We start from the raw sequence: 19,449 nt of genomic DNA, 5'->3' as shown, positions 1-19,449 counted from the left end.
CTCCGGTCTCTGCTCGTCTGGTCTCTGCTCCTCTGGTCTCTGCTCCTCTGGTCTCAGCTCTTCTGGTCTCTGCTCCTCCGGTCTCTGCTCCTCTGGTCTCTGCTCCTCTGGTCTCTGCTCCTCTGGTCTCTGCTCTTCTGGTCTCATCTCCTCTGGTCTCTGCTCCTCTGGTCTCATCTCCTCTGGTCTCATCTCCTCTGGTCTCTGCTCCTCTGGTCTCATCTCCTCTGGTCTCTGCTCCTCTGGTCTCATCTCCTCTGGTCTCATCTCCTCTGGTCTCTGCTCCTCTGGTCTCATCTCCTCTGGTCTCATCTCCTCTGGTCTCTGCTCCTCTGGTCTCAGCTCTCAGTATAAGTACAACAGCTACAACAGTATGCAGGATACATAACTCTTTGAAAGAGTCTAACACTGCAACATTTTCTCTGATTCTTTTCTTGACATTGGAGAAATTGGCTTTGGAGAAATTACTATTTGCCACGAAAAGGTTGAGGTTTTGTTTCGTTCAAAAATAGTTTCTCGGATGTTCTCATTTATTCTTCTGGAGTCAAACTATAAGGAAGCTTCATTTTGAGAATAACATTATTATTGTCAATATATTTACAAAGCCTGCCTATCATTCTCAGTTCCACAGCCTCATCAGCCGTCATCGCAGTAACGGTTTCTGAGACAATACGATAACTAAATCATACTAATAATAAATAACATTACGCCTTTGTTTTTTCAAATGCAGAGGAGCAGAATTTGCTGGACTTGCACAACACACACTAAATTACATATTCCATAAATCCTAGTGGTGGTGTCTCTCTCTTTAGGTTACTCCTACACCACAAACAGACACAATGAGTAAACTCTGCACATATTATTAAAGCCATAAATGCAGCATAAACAAGGCTTAAGGCTCGGCGCAGGTAAAATGAACCACCATCGGCTGAGTTTAAGGGCCCCTGGTGGCTGAAGCGTGAAACTACATTGTAAAAAGGCAAGAACAAAAAGCAAGAAATAGGCTGTTAATTATGCAGCTGTTATAACATCAGGTCCCTCCACACACACAAACTGGGACTGAATTTGATTATCAGCAAATGCAAAAAGTTTTTATTCGAGTAATGACACATAACGCCCATGATGCCCCGCAGCTCATATTTTATAATTTTAAGTCCAGAAATGTCGGTTTCAAATCAATACTAATTTCCTCAGTGTACAGTATACATTGATATAGTGCTCGCCTGACCCGCCAGCCCCGCCCACATTCTGTTCGAATGCGTCTCGGTCTGGAATCGAACCATTGGGGGGCGTCAAAAAAACTTTCCAGCCTTTACCGGTCCAACCACCGCTGCTAATTTGTGTCACGTGTCTCTCAAATGCGGAAGACGTTGGGTCACGTGTCTCTCAAATGCGGAAGACGTTGGGTCACGTGTCTCTCAAATGCGAAGACTTTGTGTCACGTGTCTCTCAAATGCGGAAGACTTTGTGTCGCGTGTCTCTCAAATGCGGAAGACTTTGTGTCGCGTGTCTCTCAAATGCGGAAGACTTTGTGTCGCGTGTCTCTCAAATGCGGAAGACTTTGTGTCACGTGTCTCTCAAATGCGGAAGACATCTCTCAAATATTTTCGGAACATTCAGAACAAAATATATAACTTAATTTACCTGAGATTTACAGAGTTTAGTGCGTCGCTTTTTGACTCAGCAGAAGTCGGCAACGTTTCTCAAACTGTGTTATTTCTATTCTTTCCGCGTAATACACCATGTTTGTTTAGACACAAACGGACAATGTGTTTACCTGATTGGTTAATCCGCCTGTCAATCACTCCCTTTGGAAATTGGCGCGACTGGGTTGGATCCCAGACCCTCAGGTTTTGTAAAGTAGTCTGTCAAAACGTGGTGGGAATGGCTGGTCAGGCAAGTAGTGCTCAGTAATGAAAAAAGTGTCTGATTTGTGAGAGACTGATGATAGAAAAAAAGTTTTCTTCTCCCCCAACATAAACGTCAAACTGGTGAAACAGATTTTATGTCTCACATCCACTTTCATTAGCCGAATTGTGACTTAAAACCACGGCTCCATGTTTACAACCCAGAGCGCTAATGAGCAACCGCAGTCTGTTGGCAGCAGCAGCGGCCAGGTCAAGCCATTAGGTAGTTCTTAGCATTCATGTGGAGGAAATTGACTACATGTGTAACGATAACACCCAGGCCATGATGGGAACATTTGATGAGCTCCAAATCTGATTCGAGGTGTGACAGCGGGAGCCGTGTCCAGACTCACTCGTCGTAAAGAACTGGAGAAGTGTGTATTCTGGACCTAGGCAAGTTAGAGCTAAAACATTACATACGGATGTTTGTGAGCAGCAAAGACAAGCTCTAGCAGTTTAGACAATTTATCTTCACTTTTCACAGCTTGAGATTCAGGTTAGCTATATTTCGACATTATATCCAGCACCAAAAAACACATTTAACCTGAAACCCATCGTTTCATTTCAATACAGGTTCCAATGTGTTATTATTTATTTGAAAACCTTAAACCACCAGTTTTTTAGCCCGGAGTTCAGTCCTCAGAGTTCAGCCGCTGCGTTTCCCATGAGAACAGAGATGTCCTAAATCCCCGAGGGCAGAAGCCTGTCACTCACAGCTGATCCCACTAAGGCTTTTATCCTCCACACTACACACTATACACTACACACTGCATTGCACACACTACACACTACATACTAAACCGTACACACTATACACTAAATCCCACACACTACACACTGCACATTAGAGCTGCTGTTAGCGGACACAGGGTTGATGGATTCTGTGTGGTAAAGTCTGAGACTGGATAATTACACTCACATATTATCCAGAAGAGTGTTAGTTGGACTGGAGGGCAATTATTTTTCTGTTTCTAAATCATTCAAGTCCAGACCTAAGGAAGGACTTAGCATCTTACGCTACAGTGCAGGGTCAAACGCATCTAGCTGCTATTAAGAGTGTCTTGGATCCAAATGGCTTTAGCCAGTGGGCAAGCTGAGTGCGTCCTCCATCCATGCTATCAACTGTTTTTTACAATTGAATAAACACAATTTTCATTGTTTTGTTTTATTTAGCAAAACCCTACACACAATTAGCACAACCACAAACCCAATTAGCAAAACACCTTAGCTCCTTTGCAAAATGAAACACTCTTATAAAAACTATACACTAATTGATCAAAACCATATTTTTTTACCATATGAAACACACACGTTGCATTTGACTTAACTATGTTTGCACCAGTTACACACGGCTGTGGAAAACCTTAAACACTTTTGGCTAATCCTGCTTCTAAGTGCATAGAGTCGTGTGGGTGAAGTACACCGTGAATTTGCAAAACATCGCTTGGATTTGCACAACTGGAAACACAATGTCTGCTCATACTTTGTGCAAAACAACACACACAGTGAACACTACACACACTTGTATGTGTTACTGTAGACACCACACAGGACACAAGACCAATGCTGTTGACAATGTCATTTATTTTTTTCCACATACTCAAGACAACATGGCAAAATAGAATTAAAGAATTCCCAGTTTTCATGAACATAACATTTTATCCAGTACAAAAAAGAACCTCCCAAACTCCTTCCCCTCTTCCTCCTGCTTGAAGTCTTCCTCTTCTTCTACCTCCACCTCTATCCCTACCTCCACCTCGACCTTGACCTCTACCTCAGGCACGGCCTCTCCCTCCTTCTCCTCCTCCTCCTCCTCCTCCGATTCCCCCTCTCATCCTCACTCTTCCTCTTCCTTCCATTTTGGTTCAGTTTGGTGAACTCACCGGCTGCATTTTTACACTGCTTAAACCTGATTGGTGTGTCTACAATTAAGTAATCTTGTGTTTGCGCTCCTGATGACAGTGTTCAATGGATTGGCACATAGGTGTGGTCATTTGACAGTCAGTGCTTTAGAATTGCAAGGAAGTGACATCTTGATATATTTCTCTGTCTAAATACATACAAGTGTGTTCAGTGTTGCAAATCACTGTGTGTATTGTTTTGCACAAAGTGTGAACTGACTTATTGTGTTTACAGTGGTGCAAAACGGAGGCCGAGTTTTGCTCCTTGAGTGTTTGTGTGGCAGGATAGCCTGCAGGCGGGCCCCTGCCACTGCTTAGATGCCCCTGATAGGTGTATCGATCAAGCGTAGGTCCATAAATTGCTGTCTGGTGACATCAGTCGGCCTCTGACCTCACACACTTCCTGGTTGCTCCACCTCGCTCCTCAGTCCAGGTATTTTGAGTTGTATGTGAATGAGAAAGTGTTGTATGTCTAACAAGTGTCCTTATTCAGTGTGCCGCGGTGCTGCCATGGGCCCGCGTGGTGTGCGGCGTGCGGTTGGCCGGGCGGCGTAAAGCCTCACGCGCTAGCTGAGCCGTGCTGCAGCCATCCCGTTCCAGGTGCCTGGAGAGGACCCTGTCTTACCTTTTGTTGGGGACGCTTTAACTGAACGCTTTTTGTGAATGCTCGTATGACAACCTGTCTCCTATGAAGACAACGGACTGTGAACATCGACAATTTGTATTAATAAATGTATCAATAACTTAAACCATGCCTCTGTTGTTCCAACGACGAACTTGCGTGCCTTAAATTAGATTGGTCCTGAGCCAGAATCTCAGGTGGCGTTGTTGGAAATGTGAGTGTAAACTGTGAACATGGAGTAAAATAGTGGACGCATTGGTCCACTCTGCCACATAAGGTTTTGATAATTGGGCAAAACTTTAGATTTTAGTGTTTATTCAATCGAAGGGAGCCTGCTGTTTGCGTGCTAGTTGTTGATAACTTAACCCTTGAGTGTGTGGGTCAAAAACACTTTTTCTAGTTTCACTATTTATGTTTTTAACATAAAACAACCCAAAAAAACAAACAAATAATATGTAAATGTTTTCATGTTGTGGAGGGAGGGGGGAGGCTCCTCCAGACCCGAAGAGAACGCAGGGTTCTGTGGCCTCTGAAAGTAGTGAAAAGCACAATAAATCTGTGAATAATTAGGATGAATTCTGTGAGTGACACATGTGCACCACTTCAAAAACTGTAAAATGACCATGTCTGTTTTTACGTTAAGACAGTACACTTAGTTGCAGTTACACTTACAGTATGTTTTCCATCATGTATAATAGGCTTTTGACAGCCGCACTTTATTAGAAGAGGTTAAATGAGCTGTTTGTGAAAGTTACTTGCAGCCTGTTAGATCAATAAAGATGCACTGCATGTGTGTTTGCTGAATGCAGTGCATGTTTACGTAGCCTTGCACGAGAACGCTCCTGATTACCTGAAGAACGCTCCAAACCGCTGCGATGTCCAGGTAAAATAAACCAGCAGCCACGCTCGCAGTGCACAGAGGTCAGTGTAAGAGGACACACTGATTTGAACACCTTTGTACATGTTGGAACTGCACCCACCTCACATTAGCTACCCACCCACCGTTTCCGCTGCATGTTTGAATCTCATTCTATAGAAATGTATTCATCACAGACCAGGAAGTAGCGATGATGCGGTGTTACAAAAACGTGCTTATAGTGTGGGGGAAGTGATGGATGAATAAATCGATTAAATCCTCCATCTTGCCCACACCACACTACACCTCAGTTACTTTTGACAAACAACATAAAAATCGCAAGATCCTGGACTCCACTTGACACCAGGACTAAATGTTTTGTGCAGTTCCACCTGGGTCCTTGAGTCGGCCGGCTCTTGGCTCTTGGCTCGGCGTTAACGCTCATACGTCAACAGATTATGCCGGCGCTGCTGCCGCCGAGGAGCAGACACAAATCTTGTTAATGCCACTAATAGAACGCTAAGTGCTGCTCTTTACACCGTGACGGCATTGACCACCGGAACCTTCTTGTCAGCAGCGCCAACTCATTACCACTTCCCCCATAAGAAATGATTTGTTATTGCTGTAATGGGTTATTTAAAGTTGGCAAGCTAAACAGTTCGTAGGCATCTGCTTCAAATAATTGCTATTGATGTTTTTTACGCGCCCGGCAGAGGCCAAATCAAACAGCACTGCTGCTGCGGTCCTAATGCAGCTTTACTTAAGGCTTTTCCCTGTAAGCCAAATCTTAAAACGAACTTGTTCATTTGGAGATTTTTATTTTAAGACTGAGAAGGGGGGCAGATGGCAGCTGCTTAAGCGGAAATGTGGAGTTTAATGGATTTTGTTCCGAAAGTATTGGAGGCATAAATAGTCGCAAGATGTTATGAAACTTACTTGTCTTGAAATTAGGACTGTGCAGATTTGAATTGGAAATCAGTTCTTGCTCCAAATAGTTACAAAACATAATTACGTGAAAAAGGAACAACAATGAAATGTTGTTTTGAGCAGAAGAAAACCATGCCAATCTGGCTTTTGAAACATGAATCACAACAGTGCCATGATTGCCTTTTTTGAGTAATATATATATATATATATATATATATATATATGATATTTATTAGTAAAAGAAACGTTCTAATTTTAACATGATTTGAATGTTCCTTGGCAGATTTGGGTTCAGCTCCCTCTGTGGATGGCCCTTTAATTTTGGAGTTGCAGAACATCTGCAAACGTCTGTTTGTTTTGTGTCTCGCTGCAACAGCACAACAGAAATTGAGATACAAAGCAACTGCTTATTCAAGTGTTTTTTTAATGCAATAACCAAAACTTCAGTGAAGTGTTTTTGGTAAAGAGAACTAAAAGCGGCGGGGAAAGAGAGAGAACACTCTTTTCTGCTTGTCTCCATAGTGCTGTAATTTCTTTGTCTGAAATGTTCCAAATTATGAAATTATTTATCTCAATAGAAACAAGCGATTCCACCAGGCCAAGTTATAGGTCAGATCTGTAAAGAAGTGAATCTGTTAAAATAATAATACATGATAATACATAAATAATACATGTTATACCATATTGTGGAATATGATAACCAAAGGAACAATATTCCCATGGAAACAAGCAGGACGAGGCTCCTCCAGGGTTTATGGAGCTGCTGTATGAACACTGTGAGGCTGTGTCTATAAGTCTCACTGAGAATTTCAGTTTTACTGCCTTAAAAAATGTGAAAAACAGAATTATTTATTTAAACTATTTGCGGCACTCCAAAAGTATTCCTCACTTGCCTAATGCAGGGGATTCCAAACTCTTCAGACTGGGACCCCAAAAATATGCAACTGACTCAGGACCCCTCCAGTAAAAAGAAATAGACATCAGTAATAATGTCAAGTTAAAATTAGCTTTCATTTGATTGTGTTATCCTGTCATAATTTAAACTGTACATCTACAAAATATCTCACGACCCTGTGCTCATGCTTTGTGACCCCCTAACACATTCCAAGCATCTGAAATAATCACTGCGATGAGTTTAGAAGAACTTTTCACAAGATTTTACAAGAGATTACCGGTAAAGCTAACAGTAACATGTTAATGCTAATGCTAATGACAGCTCATTGTGGTTTCATTTTGACCTCAGGAGTTATCTGTTCTAGGGCTTAACTGAATTTCCTTTATTACACAAAAAAATGGAGTACTGCCCCTTTTAAGCTAATTTAAATGAATGTCATATTGTGTAGAGGTAAAGCATGGGGACAAGTAGGTTGTGGCTTCTACAACAGAAAATCTACATGAATGAATGAAAACTTTTATTGTCTCTAGGTGAATCTGTCTTGCACACGAGAGCATTACACAAGGTTAAAGAAAACCCAGAGACAGCAAGTCATGTGTCAGGCTTACTGCTGCCTGTCAAGCAGAGCACTAGAGTTAGAGTGTTTGAGCAGCTGAATACGACATGGGACAACGGATGGATCGTCCGCCACAATTCTCTGAGTGATTCAGAGAGTGTTTGTTGGCCAAAAAGGCGATGCAGCTCTTGTGTATGTTTGTGTGGAGAACGCAGGGCATGACAATGAGTTGAATCTTATAATACAGCAGAGACGGGGAGATACTGCTATTCATCCAGCTGAACCAGCTGTGCTCATGAGCTACCATTCATATCCAAAAGATAAAAATATATGTTTTTCATGAGGATGGATGATGAATGCATCTAGTCCTCATTGAAATAAAATGTTTTAGTTTTGTTTCTTCCTAACCAAGTGATTGCCTGATATGTATGTTTTGAAAGTTTAATTTAAGTGTTTATTTTTCAATGTCAACTTTCTATTTCTATAGCACATTCAGAACAAGACCAGCTGTCCAAAGTGCTTCACATGCACAATTCAAACAGATAAGTACAAATATAATTAGAACGATACAGGTTGAGTACTGCTGTGGTTAAAGTGTCGAACAGCTTTATATAATAAGAATATTTTTGCATTGATCCAACCTTCAATTTACAGAAAACAAAGCAGAAACATATTTGTAGCACATACATGCTTTTTTTTGTCTCCTGCAAAGCAAACAAAATCTCAAATGTGGTTGTTCATTTGAGCTTTGTGAAAACTGTCATTCCAACGACGACACAGACCAAACAGCAGCAACACCGTTTATATTTCTGCTTCCATACGTTCACATTTGCAGGCACATGAAATATTCCCTGTCCGTGGCAATGGCATTTATGTCATGTGGAATCAAATAACCTGGAATCAAAAAGTCCAGCAGCTGAAACCCTTCATTTGGAGCCAGGGGAAATGGAACAGGCAGACAGCCAGGCTTTCAGCTGGAGACTGTACAAATGCAACACCGCGGATGAAAACTGTAGTATATAGAGGACCAATGACTCCTGCAGATGACACATTCTATTACATTTAATGAGATGTCAGCTCAAACATCTCTACGCTTTAAGTGAAATCTGTCTTCATCTAATAATCAAACATCCATGATCAGTTAGAAGGACTGTATGTTTAAATTGGCTGTTATATACATAAAGCCTATACAGGGAATACAAAAGGAACTGGGAGCAAAGTGTGTAGATAACGTACTGCCTTAACTTTTACTTGCACTGTGAAACTTAGCTTTTTTTTTTTTTTTTTTAAGAACAAAGAACAAAAATACATACAAACATGAACAAGCAAACAAAAACAACGAGAGAAAGAAAAATTGAAAAACACACAGCTGAACCGAAAGAAATGTCCCACATTGTCATAGTCTGTCAAATTTGTCCATTTTCAAATTAAATGAGTTTTTTCCATTTGCCGCATGTCCATTATAAGGTCAGTCCAGCCTTTGATTGTCAGTGTGTTTTTTTGTTTTTTTTTGTGATTGCCTTTTTCGCTGCAGCCAGGAGAATGTTCCAGACATAGCCGCCAACTGTGTCCATGGCAGGAGTCCTAAAGCCCAAATGACATGGGCTTATAAATAAACTAGACAAACTTTTCCAACAAAATTCCATTCAAACATGTGATCCCGTGCTGCTCCAGTCACATGTACATATACTTTCCCACTCTTCATCATCCAGAGCAAAGTGACCCTCTCTTTCCCATTTATCCTTGATGTAATCAGTAGAATGACTGCACAAATTGTTAATACATTTATATAATTTGGATATGAATTCACTTGAATCCTCCATTGAGCTTCATATTCTGGCTCACACCAGTACAACAACGCTTTGATCTGAGTTGAAACAAAGAAACCTTTCAGACAAAGTAAACACCAGCCTCCTTTTTCTTTTGGCAATTGTAAAGTTTTGAATCGGACACGAGGTTTCTTTCCTTGCCAGACAAATAGAGAGAGTCTGGAACAGAAAGAGAATTCTGGGCCAAACATTAATTTTTATAGTTTCAATCCTTTGACTTTGACTTAAGTATGGGATAAGATTCCATTCTACAATATTTTTGTTATGGTCTCAAGAAGAGGGGTATCATTTTACTCCAGAATTGTTGATAGGTCTCTATGGAGTACCACACCTAAATATCTAAGATATTCTGTTCTAAAGGTCAGAGGTCACTGATTGCCAGTAAGAGAGGATTTCAGTTTATTCTACATTGGACCAACTTCTTGAAGAAAATGTATCACATTGGGTATGAACATTTCTGGTTTAGTCAAATACAATAGAACATCATCTGCAGAAAGGCAATTTTATGTTCCATTCCATCAATTGTACCACTGTGGATTGTTTTTGATTGTCTAATAAATTGGGCCAATGGTTCCAAATACAAAGTAAACAGAAGGAGAGACCAGGCACAACCCCTTTGAAGGCCCAGTTGCCGAAACGTTGCCTCTTCACCAATAAATGTTACTTGCAAGTAAGACAGTGTGCGGGATTTTTTTCCCTAATTCTTGATGTTGGACCATCATTAAGAGCCCAGATATTTTGTTATAATTAAATCGTTGATTTGAAATTTGTTTAGCACATAAATATGGCCAGCTAACTGCACCAAAAGGCTTCACAGCATCAAAACCCATTACGTCTTTGTTTTGTTGTTTTTGTGTATGAATCATTATGTGTAAGGATCGTCTTATGTTGTCTTGTGTTTGTCATTTGAATCCTGTCTGATCATTGTGGCTCATTTGGGAGTATTTGTTCAACTCTTCTGAACATTATTGAAGTGTAGATACGATAGTCCAGTGATTTTCAACCTGTGAGAGATCGTCAGGTGTGCCGCGGGAAATTATCCAATTTGCAAATAATAAGCCATTGTCGAGTGTCTGTGCTGTGATAAAGTGAGCGTCAGAGTAATACTCTTCTATGTCACTGGGTGGCAGCAGACAGCTAATTGCCTGTGAAAGACAATAGAATAAGAGCTGCACAAGACAAGTGACATCCATGCAGGTGGCAGCGATGGACACGTTTTTGAGAGGGGGAAACGCAAACTCTGAATTGGGCCCCGGGCAAAATTCTGACCCAGATGAAGGCCCAAGTACGAGTGGTGGACGAAAGAAAAAGGACAAGACGGTGGGTTCGAGTGAGAAGCTATCCAACCGCGCCATGGTGCCAAGCAAGCTTAAACTCCATCTCCAAACGAAACCCCATCCATTCAAAACAAGCCAATTGTGAGAAACAGGCAACTTGTTTGAGAAAAAACATAAAGGTAAATGAGAGAGCCCTCAAAGCAAGCTACCTTGTTGCGGAACTCATTGCTCAATCAAAAAAGCCCCACACTGTGGCAGAAACATTAATACTGCCTGCATGTAAAGCCATTGTACATGAGATGCTCGGCCCTGATGCGGTCAAAGACATCGCTAAAGTCCCACTCTCAGATAACACAATTGCCAGACGTATGACATGTCTGCAGACATGTCGTTTTGGAAAAGATACACATCAGTAAGAAATTTGCATTGCAACTTGATGAGTCGACAGATATAAGAGGACATTCTCAGCTCTTGGCCAATGTGCGTTTTGTGGATGGAGATGTCGTTAGAGAAAACTTCCTATTTTGCAAGGCACTGCCAGAAAAAATAACAGGAGAGGACATTTTTCGAGTCACGACAGAATATCTGGACAAAGGACAAAGTGTTTGCACTGAGGGAGCAGCAGTCATGGTCGGGCGTCAAAGGGTTCGTAAACAGAGTAAAAGATAGAAACCCAGATGTTATACGCACTGTTTTTTGCACCGTGAGGCCCTTGTTGCAAAGACCTTACCAGCAGATCTAGTTCCTGTGTTGGATGATGTTGTGCGCATTGTGAACTTTGTGAAGACATGAACTTTGAAAAGTCGCATATTTGCATCTTTGTGTGAGGAAATGGGAGCGGAGCATAAAGCCTTATTGCTCTATACAGAGGTCCGATGGTTGTCGCACGGCAAGGTGCTGGCCCGTGTGTATGAACTGCGAGAGGAACTTAAAGTATTTCTGACAAATGTGAGGGCGGATTACTCAAAGCTGCTTGCAACTAATCAGTGGTGTGCAAAGCTGGCATAACTGGCTGATAATTTTCATAATTTGAATGACCTGAATACACAGATCCAAGGCCGAAATGAAAACCTGCTTACAAGCACTGATAAAATGAATGGATTTTGTTTAAAGGTGCAGCTCTGGCAATGACATGTGCAGCATGGCAACCTTGAGATGTTCCCACTCACCAAGAAACGGCATGATGACAACACTGCTGCACTGTGCGAGGTGATAGAAATCTTGAGGAAAAGTTGTCCTTTTATTTCTCTTCAGACTTCACAGAATGCCTTGACTGGTTTATGGACCCATACAGCTCAGCATCAGTTGTTGGAAAGGACTTTACTTTACAGGAGCAAGAGGAACTAGATCGTGGTTTAAAGCTAGCTTTGCTGATCTTCCGTTGGACAGTTTTTGGTTGACTGCTGCCAAGGAGTTTCCCATTCTGGCCAACAAAGCCATTTCAATATTGTTCCCATTTCCCACCACATATTTGTGTGAGCTAAGCTTTTCAAGCCTGACTATGATAAAAACAGAGAGAGACTGAGAGCTGTTGAGGAGGAGCTTCGTGTGTGTCTTTCTTCCATTCCTGCCACAATATCAGCTTTGTGTTCATCTAAACAGGCCCAGGGTTCACACTGAGTGAGTATAAATACATTTAGAAACTATGTTACGAACTATACTTTATTATATATACTGCGTTACACTGCAAATTACACTCTGCGTTATAGAATGTAATTTTGTTAATGGTGTGCCCCAGGATTTTGTCAATGTAAAAAATGTGCCGTGGCTCAAAAAAGGTTGAAAAACACTGCGATAGTTCATACACTGCATAACCTTTATAGTGGAGGTTATGTCACCTGCTTGTCTCCATGGAGATGTTATTGCTTTGCCTATCTACACAGAGGAAAGTTACAGGTCAGATCTATGGCAAGGCGATCCCGCTCACCGTAAGAATGTATATTTTTTATGAATCAATGCTGGATAGTTTGAAAGTTTAAGAGAAGAAGAAGGTTTTAATTGATTTGTCTGTCTGACTGATTATTTAACCTGGATTAGGCCAGATTGATTTGCGCATCACTCTGAATTAAGTTCCACACATCAATCAATCTGGAAAGGCTCTTGCTCAAAGTTGTAAAATCACAACAGCGGAAAAATCCAACATATCACATTCTTGACATCTTTCCCGTCCACAAACGCACAAGTGTTTCATTGTGCTTAAGTACGTCCGTCGGCATCAGCATTTCTGCTTTGGTTCCTTTGGGTACTTCATCTTTGGCCTCTGCCCAAACCACGATGCTGCCCTGCGATTGGTCTGAGCAAACTAGTGATTCAATGATTAGCTGGGACCCGTCGGCTGTAAATCAGATACGCATTTTGTAATATTCTGTCAAGGTTTCTTAGCGTGTTAACACATTGTAAACCATTCATTTCAGTTCCTTTGCCTGCTAAAACATGTTGATGAAATGTCATGGCATCAGCTCACACGTAGATGTCAAGTGCTAATTAGTCACAGCTTGCTTGAGATACAGTAGATCCAAGCTGACCTTCAGGGAGCTGCTAAGTCCCACGCAACCAGGGTGTGACAGGTTCTGTGCGATACAATGAGAACACACTATAGCTACCAGGATATGGACTTAACAAGTAACATGTCAGGGGAGGCATTAACTAGCACACGCTCTGCATTAAAGTGGATAGAGAACGTTCAAAGGTCAACCAACATGATACTGCCGTCTAATTATATAATTCAACCAAATCTTCATCTCGAGGATCATCTTTTGTGCTAAAGTCACTACGTTTACATGCAAACAACCAAACCGGACCCCTCTACAGCAAGTCAAAGAAGTTATTCTAAAGAACGCTATCATACATATAACCACATCTCATTAACGTTGAGCATTTGATTTTCAGACATGCCAACTGTGTTACTTCGTTATTTCTGGTGTTGTTTTCACTTTAACGCAGTGGACCGAAACAAAAGCACCCGTGGACTAATGCAGTTTATCATCTCATCATGGTCTGAAACGAGCCAAACACATGTTTAATATTTCCCTGTCTGTTTCTCCCCTGGTCCAGTTGAATGTCTGCTCCCGGTCTACACCCGGTCTGCTCCCAGTCTGCTCCTGGTCTACTCCTCGTCTGCCCCTGGTCTGCTCCTGGTCTGCCCCTGGTCTGCCCCTGGTCTGCTCCCGGTCTGCCCCTGGTCTGCTCCCGGTCTGCCCCTGGTCTGCTCCTGGTCTGCCCCTGGTCTGCCCCTGGTCTGCCCCTGGTCTGCCCCTGGTCTGCTCCCGGTCTGCCCCTGGTCTGCTCCTGGTCTGCTCCTGGTCTGCCCCTGGTCTGCTCCTGGTCTGCCCCTGGTCTGCTCCTGATCTGCTCCTGGTCTGCTCCTGGTCTGCTCCTGGTCTGCTCCTGGTTTGCCCCTGGTCTGCTCCTGGTCTGCCCCTGGTCTGCTCCCGGTCTGCTCCTCGTCTGCTCCTGTTTTGATGGTACTGCACTGTTACATGCAGCAGGAATAACACCATACAAACACTTCTACACATATTTTATGCTATTTGAATCAAGACACCTCAAATAAGATAAGTTTGTTATCTTAAGTTTGGGAGCAGGACCACACCCCTTTTCATGTCCCTTCCGGCGGCCACACTATTTAAGCTTCCAGCTCGCACACACCTGTGTTCGTGGCTTCATGCCCCTCCCTGCCACAACTTCTTATTTCTCTGTTTTATCTTCCAGACGGGGGTAACAAGGCCCGGGAGCCTACAGCCCTCATCGATAGAAGCCCCAAAAGGGCATCCATTTCCATTCGTCCATGTTGTCATTCTTCTCGTTCATTAATAAACAATCAGCATCAAACATGGGGTTTTGGTCCTTGCTAGTGAATTGTAGTTCACTTTTTGCAAAATTAGTTTGAATTGGACTGAGTTATGCATTTTCCAGTGAATGGTGGATGTGTTCAGTGCAACAGGATTTGGACTTGGCTCCGAGAGATTTTAGAACTCTACATGTGTCACTTAAGTCTTAATTTTAAAAATAATCACAGCTAAGTAAAGTGATGTGGGTGGGGATGGGGGGTAAGTGAAAATGGGAATTTTCTGAGCACCTTACTAAACAGGAACTAATCAAAATTCTTTGAGTAAACTAGTAATGAATCAATTAAAATTCTATTCAATCTATTTTTCAAGTGTTTGAGATTGAATGTGTAACATTGCTGTGTTTTAGCTACAATGTTTGGGTAATGGCTCAGTAATCTGTCGCTCAGTGAGTGTAGCTTCAGTGATGTAACTGGTAATTACTTACATATTGTACACAGCCTAATCAGAATGCAAATTGAAATTGAATCCGCATGTAATTCATCAAGCAATCTTCTTTTACAGTTTATCTAGAATATATTCAAACTTGTGTAAACAGACATCCACATTTCCACACAGGGGTCCTTATAAATGAGCTTCTAAAATATTCATTCTTCCAAAATGTGTTTAAGCAGAGCTTCCACCAATCGCAGAAAATCGATTGTCTTTCTCAGAGGGGTTAGTTTAGGTTGATGGCATTTTCTTTCAAAATGCAAAGCACTTCAAACAGTTGAGGGAATGAAAATGGCCCAGCATAGATAAATCCCTCAGCTCTTGTGCCGAATATATAAAGAGATTTTTTTGTTTTTGCTTTAGGCACTGAATCGTGTAAATTTAATGAGAACTATATGCATATTTACCATATCATTAAACACACAAGTAGTGAATAAATTTCATGCATGTCTAAATCTAAAATCTGTATTTAACTGGGCTATTTGTATCATTTAGATCAGTGGTTCCCAACCTTTTTTCCTAAGGAACCCCAACCAACATTTTTTGGCAATGCCCTCCAATTGCTGTTGGAGCATTTGACAAACATTTCTTCTGAAAATTGTGTGTGAACTTTCAAAGGTTTCAATTATTAATGAGATATCTTAGGCCATAGGCTAGCTCTCAGAAAGGGCCTAGAAAATGACTTCCGTCCCAGGGTCCTGGGAAATACTTTTTGTTATGGTTTCTATGAAGTAAAATAGTTAAACTTCTTCCACCAAAAGTTCCTCAAGCGGGAACTTTGCACTTAGTGGGTAAATCGTCTGTTGAAGTTAGGAAATGTACGAAAAGATACAAATATTAGCCTCTCATAGCATTTTTCTCTCTTTTTGAAAAAAGGGTCTTAAAAATGTACCAAATGGGATATGGTTTTACTCTGGATACAAAAATGTATGAAATTTCATGTTTATCCACAAAGCACTTATTTATAAATCCATTCTGCTCTAATAACTTTATACATCCAACCAACTGATCCAAATAGAAATATAAGGAACACATTCTAGTAAAGTATTGCATGTTTCTTGCCAAACAATTATCATGGTCTGAACATGCTGCAGCAGCATCTTCTGCACAGATCAGCTTCTGATCAGGTCCACAGCTCCTTCTCACCTCGACCGAGAAGAGCACAACACAAACAGCATAATAGAAGAACTATTCCACCTCGTTTAAAGCCTACGGGCCACAAAACTTCAAAAAAAAAAAAAAAATCCCTTTTTTTTTTTTAATAAAAAAAATATCGATCTGTGACTCAGTATTGATATGGAGTCCGTGACGACATATCGCCGTATCGATATTTTTAACACAACCCTAATGGTGAGCTTGTGAGATAATTTTGAAATGATGGCTTTTTTAACATATGACTAATTCAAGACGACCACTCCCACCGACCTGATATTTCACATATCAAATATTCATTGTATTGTCTGTCTATTTGTCAAAAATGAAGAGTTTGACCCTTTCACTTTTTGAGATAAATTGAGTGAAAAATGCTATGAGAGGCTAATATTTGTATCTTTTCGTACAGTGCCTAACTTCAACAGACGATTTACCCACTAAGTGCAAAGTTCCCGCTTGAGGAACTTTTGGTGGAAGAAGTTTAACTATTTTACTTCATAGAAACCATAACAAAAAGTATTTCCCAGGACCCTGGGACGGAACGACAAGATACAGAAGCTAGCCGATGGCCTATTTTTGTGCCAGTAATGACTGGCCTTATTATTATCGTATTTTCCGGACTATAAGTCGCACCGGAGTATAAGTTGCACCAGCCAAAAATGCAGTATGAAAATGCGGTTGCCAGTGTGAAAATAACAAACAATATCACATATAAGTCGCTCCAAAATATATGTATATGTATATAAGAATAAATATAAGTATAAGTCACTCCCCGGCTAAACTATGAAAAAAGGTGCGAAAAGTCCGGGAAATACGGTATCTCTGACAATCATGCACATTCTTTATTGAATCTAGATACATCTGCATGGAAAGCAAGGTCTTAAAAATAGGTGCTTCAAATTCAAGAGCAAACTCCAATTTTTGTAAGACCCTATGGCAATCCTAAAGCAGTTTTGAGAGGTGAAATTATTAAAGCCTCTGCAAAAAAGAAACAAAGGGAGAAAAAGCTGAATGATCCGCAAGAAAAACTAAAACTGCTGAAGGTGGATCATGCCAAGAAGAGGAACCTAAAAATGCTTCAAAAAAATAAAAAAGATAAGATAAACAAATATATTATGAGAGTGGATCAAAATTATTAGCCTTTAAACATGAACAACCATGAGCAAGACCAAACCAAACAAGACCAAATTCAATCATTATTTGGATCCTTCAACAAAAACTTTTTTTCTAAAATCTCAGGAGCTAAAGAAGATTAAATAAATTCCTTCTCGACAGTTTGCCTGTTATGACAGAAGCGCAAAATAAATAAATGTGCCCCGCCGCGTTAAAACAGCAACAAGTCGGCGCAGACGGAACAGAGAAAAAGAGGGTTTTAGCTTTTTTTTCCCAAATTTGTGATTTTTGTTTTTTTGCAGAATGTGCAAGTTGAAGTCACGAAGAAGCAACTCCATGTTTCAGATAACCGTATTGGTTAGGGTAAAAGTATACATTTAGTCTATGAAGTTGGTATGTTTTTGGGGTCTTTTCCGCGTTTGCTGGGAGGTGTTACCCAATTTACATATGAACTGGTTGTTATTGTATTCGACCAATCAGCTGCACGTTAGAAGCATACACATGGCTACTTATGCAGAGGAGCTGGAGCCGGGAGCTGGACATATCAGAAGCTAGCTCAGACGGAATGGACTATATCAGACGCTATCAGACGAAATGGAGAAAATACGTAACTTTGACTGCAAGAAGAAAGGATTACTCTCTCCTCGGAGAGATTCGTGTAGCAACAAACTTTATCCATAGCTACGGAGGGATTCTACTACATCCACCAAAAAGCAGACGGAAAGAAAGTGCTTGGCGTAAGTATGTATGTATACAGTGAACCCTCGCTATAACGCGGTTCACTTTTCATGGGCGCGCGTGAGCTGCGGGATACGCCGGTGAGAGCGGCGCGCGTGAGCTTCAATGTTTTATGGAGTATTTCATTGTATAATAACTAGAAAAATAAAGGTTTCTACTTCACGGATTTCGCCTATCGCGGGTTCTTTTTGGAACGTAACCCCGCGATAAACGAGGGTTCACTGTATATATATATATATATATATATATATATATATATATATATATATTACAAATACATTTTGAATAAATAATCGTGTTGTATAAATGGAAAATATTGATTGTTAGTCACTTTCGTGTTTTGCTATGCAATTGTCAAATTGCTATACAAATTTGGAAAGATTAACGGATTGTTTAGCAGCACTGCTATACAAGTAAAAATCCTTAATCTGAGCCCTGCATATATATGTATACATATGTATATGTATATATCATTCTGCAGAGCCTGAGTCTGGCACGGACATGATTTCATTTATTTAAACACCACGTCAAGTTTTTTTTTAACAATGCCCTTTATTTTCTAAAAAGTGGCTCTAATGTACATACATAACAAAACGCAGAGATTTCATTTTTTTTTTTTGTTCTGCAAAAACTGCATTTTTGTCAAATGTTCATTAAAGGTCCCATAACATGCAAAATCGACTTTTCAGAGCTTTTAACCTTCTTACATTGCTATTTGTGCTTCATATATGTACCCAGAGTGTTTTTTTTGATTGATTCCCGCAGTTTTTAGCTATATTACAGACTATCTCCTTTCCGCGAATCTCCAAACTGACGGGGGGGTGGGGCAAGACCGCGTCATAACCACAGGCACGCGTCACCATCCCCCTTCCCCCTCCCCCTCTCCATCCCCCTCCCCCTCCCTTCTCCCGCCTATATATATATATATATATATATATCTGTTCTGCGCACGCTGTAGAATTAACACCAGTTTTATTTAGTCTCAAAGTAGACTCTTTCTCACTCACTCGCGCGGAGCGGCGCACCGCGGAGCTAACAGCTGTGGGGCACACACGCTCTGAGACTACGTCACGGGTGGGAGGGGCACACACGCTCTCTCTGAGACTACGTCACGGGTTGGGCGGGGGAGCCAGATCGCTCTTCACAAGGGTGGGGGCGAATATCAAACCAAGCCGTTTGCATTTCCGGGTTGGTGAGGGGGTCCAAGGTATGGGTGATATTTTTTAACTATTATGTTAAGGGTGTTGCACAAGCCTTATTATTATCAATTATACACTTAGGATAGACTACGGAACGTGAAAAAAAGCATGTTATGGCACCTTTAAGGACACAAGAAAGAACAAAACAGTATAGCCACCTTCCAAAACTGTGAAGTGAGAGCTGTTCATATGTACAC

The sequence above is a fragment of the Eucyclogobius newberryi genome, unplaced genomic scaffold, assembly GCF_026437365.1.
Source record: "Eucyclogobius newberryi isolate DKJ021-1_F unplaced genomic scaffold, fEucNew1.0.hap1 SCAF_16, whole genome shotgun sequence".
NCBI classification, from domain to species: Eukaryota; Metazoa; Chordata; class Actinopteri; order Gobiiformes; family Gobiidae; genus Eucyclogobius; species Eucyclogobius newberryi.
The sequence above is the reverse complement of the archived record's forward strand: the minus strand, read 5'-3'. Positions refer to the sequence as shown.